Consider the following 6,797-nt stretch of genomic DNA (forward strand, 5'->3'; position numbering starts at 1 on the left):
AAATTGTTGAGTACTATATTTCTTAGGGCTAGTTCAAACTATGTCTTATGTAGTTTTAAAAGATTATTGTGAAAAATCTTTTCTCTACCCTTTATAATTATTTTCGTGTTTACGGGAGTAGGTATTTCTGTAACTTGAAAAGGACCTTCCCATATAGGTGAAAATTTATTTTTTCTATTTGGGTTTTTCAACCACACTTTTTCCCCTATTTTGAACATTCTATTTTTAGTTCCTTTATCATAGTACTCTTTTGCTTTTTCTTTAGCTATTTTATGGTTCTTTCTTACTAATTCATATGACCGTTGTATTTGATATTTTAACAATTTGGAATAATCGTCATAATTATAAACTGGAGTTGGCTTTCGCTTTAAACTTATTGGTATCACGAATACAAAACCAAATAGCGTTTTAGTAGGTGTTTGCTTAGTGCTTGTATGCATTGTATTATTATGTACATGCATTGCATGATGTAACCATTCATCCCAATTTGACCCATCTTCTTTCACAAAATTCCTCAGGAACTCTGCTAAAGGTCTATGACTGCGTTCAAGAGCTCCGTTTGCCTATGGATGATAGGGTGTAGTTTGAAGTTTTTTAATACCCAGAATTTTACATGTTTCTTTGAAAAGCTTTGATGTAAAATTCGTTCCATTATCCGTAATTAAAACTTTAGGAATATTAAACGTTGCGATAATTTCATGAAAAAACTTTCTCGCCACTGTTGAGGCTTCTGCATCTGGTAACGCAGTACATATTAGATATTTTGAGAAATCATCTTGAAAAGTCAAGATGAGTTTATTCCCACTTTCCGTAGTCGGTAATGGACCTACTATATCCATGAATACTTTATCAAACGGTCTTTGGGGCGTGTCAGTTAGAATCAGTGGTAATCTCTCCACTTTTGAGCTTTTGTGAGCATTTATGACAAGCTGTTATGTATTCTTTTATTTGTTTTTGCATGCCTGCCCACTTGAACTGCTTTCTTATTCGGAAATAAGTTTTAGTTACCCCTTTATGACCTCCTATTGGTGAATCATAAAATTTTTTCAAAACTTCTTGAATGTCTTTTTTACTTTTTAAGTATACTGCAAAATCTTCGTGTGTATGTGCTATTGAATTCTCTATTTCCTCTTGGTTTTTTATTGAAATTGTATTTGAGTTTTTTGCAAGTTCCGCCTCTTTTGCTTTACCCCTTGTTATAACCGCTATTGGAAGTCTACTCAAAGCATCCCCATTTTTGTTAGTCTTTCCCGGTTTATAAAAAATCTCGAAATCATATTCTAGTAGCTTCAAACGAAATCTTCCCAGTCGCGTGTCTTGATCTTTTAGATTAGCAATTCCACGTAATGGCTTATGGTCCGTATATATTTTAAAATGTCTTCCCAGCAAACGTGATCTAAAATTTCTTGTTGCCCATACTATAGCAAGTAATTCCTTCTCTATAGTTGAGTATCTTTTTTCAGTACTGCTGAGAGCACGGCTTGCGAAGTAAATAGGTAAGTCTGATCCAACTTCTGCTTGGGATAGTACTGCCCCTAATGCTTCCTTACTAGCATCCGTTGTTAATAAAAATTCTTTTGAAAAATCTGGATATTGTAAAATTGGTGGACTAGTTACTGCTATTTTCAACTGGTCCATTGCTTTGTGACATTTCTCATTCCATTCGAACTTTTCCCCTTTCCTCAGTAATTTGTTCAATGGTAAAGACACTTGAGCAGCTTGTGGAATAAATTTTCTATAGTAGTTTATTAGACCTAAAAATGATTGCAGGTCTTTTACATTTCTAGGTACTGGGATGGCTGTAACACATTTTGTTTTCTCCGGGTCTGGTATCACTCCTTTGTCTGAACTTTTATGTCCTAAATATACGAATTCTCTCCTTAATAGTTGACATTTCTCAGTTTGTAGCTTTAAATTGTTTTCCCGAAGAGCTTGTAATACATTCCTAAATCGTTTGTCATGTTCTTCTAAATTACTGCCGTATATTACAATATCGTCAAGATATACAAAGCAATCAATTCCCTGTAGTCCTGTCAGAATGCTATTCATTATGCGCTGGAATGTTGCGGGTGCTCCTGTCAATCCAAACGGCATACGTCGAAATTCAAAATGTCCAAGTCCCGTACTAAATGCTGTTTTTTCTCTGTCTTTGTGTTCAACTATCACTTGGTGATAGCCACTAGCTAAATCCAAAGTCGTAAAATATCTACTACAACCTAACTGATCTAAAATTTCATCTATTCTCGGAATTGGAAAAACTTGTTCGATGGTTTTTTCATTTATTTTTCTGAAATCTACCACTAGACGCCATTTCTTTTTCCCATCCGTACCAAGTTTTTTAGGTACTAAAATTATTGGTGAATTCCATGATGACTTGCTTTTAGTTATAATTCCTTCCTCCAGCATTTTATTTACTTGTTTGTTTATCTCTTCTTTATGTGTTTCTGGTAATCTATATTGGCGTTGATTTATTGGTATCTGACCTAGTTCTGTTAGAATGTCATGTTTTAACACAGAAGTGTATGTAAGTCTATCTCCTGGTAAATGAAACACATCATTATATTCTTTAATAGTTTTTGTTATCAGACTTCTTTCCTCTGCATTTAAATTCTTGTCCAAATTTACTGTTTCTAATAGCAACTCATAACGTTCCTCCATATTAATTTCCTTATTTAAATTGACATTTGGTAGCCTGTATTCATCAAAATTAGACATATCACTACCCTCTAACTCAATTTCTGCATCAATTTTAACAGAATAATTATTTGCATTTAAAATTTTTACGTAGCCTATACCATTTATTACTTTAGTAAGGCATTCTCCTGAGTAAACTTTTGGCAAAATTTTTTTTTTATGAACAATTACTGTTCCCCTTTTAGGTGCTGTTTTTATTGGCACTACCATTGTAAATCTAGGTGGGATCGTGATACACTCAGTTATACAAATCCGACCGTGATCTGCAATGTCTATCAGAGGTAAAACTGCCACTTCTTTCTTATTATCATGTAATTTTAGAACTTTTCCAATTGTATCCATTGTTGAACGATTCCATAGTTCATCTCTTCCCAGTAATCCATCTGCTGGTATCTTGCTTCCCAATGGAACTACATGCATGTTGAATTTTAACTCAGTAAATTCCCCATGCTCTATTTTTACTGTACCCAATGTACTTATGTTACCACCAAAGGCTCCTATCAGTCCCTTTATATTGCGTTTATTTATTTCTGCTTTATTTAATAGCGCTTCGGACTTTATCAAACTTGTGTCAGCTCCGGAATCCACTAGAAATAACAATTTATTGCCCACTGCCTGTTTACAAGGTACTTCTATATAGGCATCATCGAACGATTGACTAATACCGTCCATGGTATTGTAATTCATTCCCGTAACCCGTGGTATTCGAAAATTCTGAGACATCCAATTTTTATTGATTTTCAACTGCTCCCACAGTGATGAAAAAACTGACATTATTAACATGCATATAATCAGTACATGTATTACAATAATTACCAAATATTTCTTACAATCATTTGATAATTGTTCTTTAAATTTCTTAAATGTATAATCTGCCATATTTGTTAACTTTATGCTATTTACTTTCAAGTTATGAGATTCTTTTGCTTCCATTATGTTTAATTTATATTCTTTCTTTTTTTCTAATACATTCCTTTGGACTTTATCTTTTATTTTTGATGCTGGTTCCCATTTTTGTGTTATATTTATCCTTCTTTGTTTGTCGGCATTCCAGTCTAGCGTCTTAGACTGGGCCGGTTGGAGTTTCCCTGCTGAGTAGATAGTGTTACTCGGCAAACCTTTGCCATATGCCCTTCTATTCCACATCTGAAACATTTAATTTTCTCTCCTCCAGAGCTACTGCTCACTTGGTTATTCTGTGGTTTATTTCTGTGTTGTGAATAATTTTGGTTACTTGTCCAACGACTATAATTATTTGTTATTTGACGTTGATTTCTATTGTCTGAATTTACAAATTTAGAAAACCTATTTTGTTCATGCCCCTTTACTTTACAAATATTACAAAACAACGTATTCAATTTCTTAAAACATTTTGAAGAGTCATGCCCTATTTTTTTACAGAAATCACATGTTATTTGTTTCGTAGTTATCTCATTAATTGTACCAATTCTACATTTTGGGCCATTCTCATGACCATATTTACCACAATTTGAGCAGTACGGTGTGTTTTGTCTGTCTTGGCAATTTACCCATCCGTGTCCTAATTTGTTACAAAAAACACACTTTGTTTCTGCTAACGACATGTTAATATTAGAACGATGTTCCCCTAAAAGCTCTTCCGCTGATTCTGCTATGGCCACAAGTTTAGTTATTGTGTCATTCTCCAATCCAATAAATCGGTGTTTAAATTACTGTCTCTAAGTCCCTTTGTGAAACACCTGACTGCTAACTGTTTGTACTCTCTTAATTGCGACAGGATTTCCACTTCACCCCTTTGATTTTTTATTTGTGTCTCCGCTTCGTGGAGTAGAGCCTGTAGGCGCCCCCCATAAGCGGTAGCAGATTCATTCTGTCTTTGCTTGTTGAGTGTTAAATCTTCTCTGATGTGCTCAAGGGTCCTCCTTCTTAAATACGTTCGTTTGACAGCTTCGCACAAATCGTTTATTGTAAAGTAGGGTCTATTAGCAATATTGTCTTATGCTAAACCCACTAACCGTTGTTTTACACATCTTACAATATATTGTGCTCCAGCTTGAGGTAAAGCTTGTTGCACTAGTTCGCAACCAGCTACAAATTTATGTACCTCTGCTCTTAGCTCCGGGCCTTCTGTTCCAGCGAAGTATGGAACCACTTTAGATACTGTTTCCATAATTACACTTATGGACGTCATGTTTTGTTCCGTTCCTAAACCTTTATTATTTGCCAACTCCTCTTCCGTTGTTTGATTATTTGTTTTGATCATTGGTTTATTTTTGTCGAAATCACTTTTATTTTTCCTTGGATTTTCCTGATCCGTTTTATAATAGCGTTCTAATTCTTTTTGTAATTGTTTTACTTGTAGCACGAGTTTCTTTATTGTTTCTTCCTTTTCCCTAATTTGGTTTCTAATTCACTGTCCTCCTCCAGGTATATGCTAATGTCTTTATCTGACTTTCCTTCTCTTCGAAGTTCTTTTTCCAAGCTTAACGTCTGATTTTCTGCGTCTTGAAGTAAAACAGTCAATTCTTTTGTCTGTAGAACTAGCTGTTTGCATTTATACTCCAAGCCACACTTAGCATCTGATAATTCTTCTAATGTACTCTGTAATTTTCCTGTTTTTATTCCTTCAACTTTCTCTATCTGTTCTTTTATATATTCTAATTCGTCTATTTTTGGCAATCTATTATGTCTTATGTAATCTTTAGCTAATTCAAGAAATTCTTTATCTGGATTCAATTCTACTAGTTTGTCCCACGCTTGATTCAATGTACTGTAACGACACGGATTCGTCGTTTTAATTCTGCTGAGGTATTACTCAGTCGCGGTCCGGGTCGTTGCAATAAATTTGTTTTATTGACTAGTTCGAAGCTGGTAAACCAATGAGTGGAAAGTAAAAGACCGTTTGATTTTATTATTTTAAAATTTATTTATTAAAAGAAAAAAAAGATTATTTTAAATAACTTATTCTAGTCTTGATTCTACTCAGTAAGTTTTATCCAAAGACGTCAGAACATCAAAGGGTTTTTTTCCAAATCTACGTAATTAGTTTCTAGCCAAAGACGTCAAAACATCAAAGGCGTTTATAAAGTCTATTCAATAATTTTACCCAAAGACGTCAGAACATCAAAGGGTTTTTCCCAAATCTACGTAATTAGTTTCTAGCCAAAGACGTCAAAACATCAAAGGCGTTATACGATCTACTCACAAGTTTCTACGAATTTATTTAGCCTTAGCGTCGAAACACTATAGGCTTCTAAAAGTGGACTTAGCGCTGGAGTAGTGATCTACTCACTTCGGTGTGCCGGTGCTAAGTGATCTTTCATATAAAATCTCCGCTATTTATATACGACACTTTGCTTTGCTTAAATGCACGCACAACCGCACAAGTGTAATTCGCTGTCAGCTTTGTTATGCTTGTCGTGTGTGCGTATGTTCGCCGTTGGCTTTGTTTTGCTTGTCGTGTGTGTGTGTGTTCGCGGTTGGCTTTGTTTTGCGTGTCGTTTGTGCGTATGTTCGCGGTTGGCTTTGTTTTGCGTGTCGTTTGTGCGTATGTTCGCGGTTGGCTTTGTTTATTTGTTTAAATATATAAATCGAGTTTTATCCAGACGATTTTTAATAAAAAATAATAAGTTTTATGTAGGGCGGAATTTGTACAAAATTCCGTCCTTACATTTCCCTCCTTCTTCGGGGGATTTGAACTCGACTACTTCGTTGAATGGTTTCGTGTCCGCTTTCTAGGATTCCTAAAAACTTTGAGGAATTCATCTTGATGTGTACTGGTGTAATCCTGCTCACGTGGTACATCTGGACTTTGAGTTTTCGACTCTGTGTTGAGTTTTAAATTTCGCAGACGTGGTACATCTGGACTCTGACTTTTCGACTCTGGGATGAGTTTTAAACTTCGCTGACGCGGTACTTTTGGACTCTGACTTTTCGACTCTGTGTTGAGTTTTAAACTTCGCTGACGCGGCACTTTTGGACTCTGACTTTTCGACTCTGTGTTGAGTTTTAAACTTCGCTGACGCGGTACTTCTGGACTCTGACTTTTCGACTCTGTGTTGAGTTTTGAATTTCGCTGACGCGGTACATCTGGACTCTGACTTTTCGACTCTGTGATGAGTTTT

This window comes from Teleopsis dalmanni, chromosome X (assembly GCF_002237135.1).
Source record: "Teleopsis dalmanni isolate 2A chromosome X, ASM223713v2, whole genome shotgun sequence".
NCBI lineage: Eukaryota > Metazoa > Arthropoda > Insecta > Diptera > Diopsidae > Teleopsis > Teleopsis dalmanni.